Here is a 1,967-nt window from a genome sequence, read left to right as displayed (position 1 = left end):
AAATCATAGAAAATTAGAAAGTAAAAATGAAGGATTCTATAAGAGATTGTTTAGGAAGTTATTTTAAATCTTGCTGATTTGTGTTTCCTAATCTTGTAAAATATTTCATAAAATCTTTCAAAATCTTTCTATTTGATGAAAGAGTTTTCATGACTTTTGTTATGAAGGAAATGTTATAAAATCCTAAACCAATAACACAAAATTTGAATTCATTAACAATCCATGATTCTTTTGTTTTAATTGAATAACATAAAACTTTTAATGACTTTATAAGACTCTTAATCCAATAACACTAGATTTATCAAGATTTTAGATAACTTTTTACAAATCCACAACCAATAACACCAAATTTTTAAAGAGTTTTAAAAAGTCTTGATTGAATAACAACATATTTTACATAACTTTTAAAATCATTCAAATTCTTTCTAAATCCTAAACCAATAACCCCCTTTTATTTTCTTAGGGGATTGATATATGCTAAATTAATTGATGAGATTGAATAGCATAATTATCGGCTTAGTTTGCGTGATAAGGAGTTAAATTTCGGGTATCTTTAACTTCCCACTGATGTTGTAGGATATTCAAATTGTCAATACCCAGTTCAATTCATATTGTGAATACCCAAAACCCATTAAAAACCCACTGATGGTTTTCCAATTATCCGACTGATGTATTTCGGGTTAATTGTTTAATTTTGCCTTGTTCTACTTGTTTTTATGTTGTTGGCGTAGGGGCATTTTTGTCTGAACGGTAAGTTGTACTTCTCTTTTACTATAATAGAGATTTCTTCCTTTCTTTTCTTTTCTCTTGAAATGGGATTATCTTCAAACCATTATCACTACCAAGCCGATGATGATCATTATCACTACCAAGCAGATGATGGTGATAATTTTGATGCCTATTTAGAAAACATTTATGATGTTTAGAATATTATTCCGTAACCAAACCAGCCAAACGAACGGATTTTTATCGAGCGAAACCGGGAAGAAGGCCACAATAATCTTTGGAATGATTATTTTAGTGACACTCCAACATTTCCAGAATATTTATTCCGGCGACGGTTTCGCATGCACAAGCCATTGTTCATGCGAATTGTGCAACGTCTCTCTACCGAAATCGAATATTTCCGCCAAACCCAGGATGCAACCGGATGGGCTGGTCTTTCACCTATACAAAAATGTACTGCAGCAATTCGTCAATTGGCATATGGTAGTTCGTCTAACAGTGTTGACGAGTATGTACGAATTGGTGCTTCGACAGCTCGGAAATATTTGCACGAGTTTACCGCCGGCATCATCCAAGTGTTTGGAGATGAGTATCTAAGACGTCCTACACTGGAGGATCTAGAAAGACTACTCTATCAGAATGAACAACGTGGATTTCCCGGGATGATTGGTAGCATTGACTGTATGCATTGGGGGTGGAAGCATTGTCCCACGGCTTGGAAAGAAATGTATTCATGATCAACCGGAAAACCTACAATTGTGTTGGAAGCGGTAGTTTTGTATGACCTCTGGATATGGCATGTCTTTTTTTGGAGCTCCAGGTACTATGAACGATCTTAATATTCTTGATTGATCTAATGTTTTTGATGACATAATAACCGGTAAAGCTCCCGAAGTCAACTACGTTGTCAACGTAAGGGAGTACAATTTGGCATATTATCTCACCGATGGTATTTATCCAAATTGGGCCACTTTTATTCAATCTATCCGACTTCCATAAGATATGAAAAATTCTCTCTTTTCTAAAAAACAAGAAGCTGTGCAGAAAGATGTTGAGCGTGCCTTTGGAGTCTTGCAAGCTAGATTCGCCGTTATTAAAAATCCGTCTCGCTTATATGATAAATACAAAATGGCAAATGTTATAAGATCATGCATAATACTCCATAATATGATTGTCGAAGATGAACGACATACATACAGTTACAGAAACATTGTTTCTGAATTTCAACACGGAGAACATGT

The sequence above is a fragment of the Camelina sativa genome, chromosome 12 (genome assembly GCF_000633955.1).
Source record: "Camelina sativa cultivar DH55 chromosome 12, Cs, whole genome shotgun sequence".
NCBI lineage: Eukaryota > Viridiplantae > Streptophyta > Magnoliopsida > Brassicales > Brassicaceae > Camelina > Camelina sativa.
The sequence above is the reverse complement of the archived record's forward strand: the minus strand, read 5'-3'. Positions refer to the sequence as shown.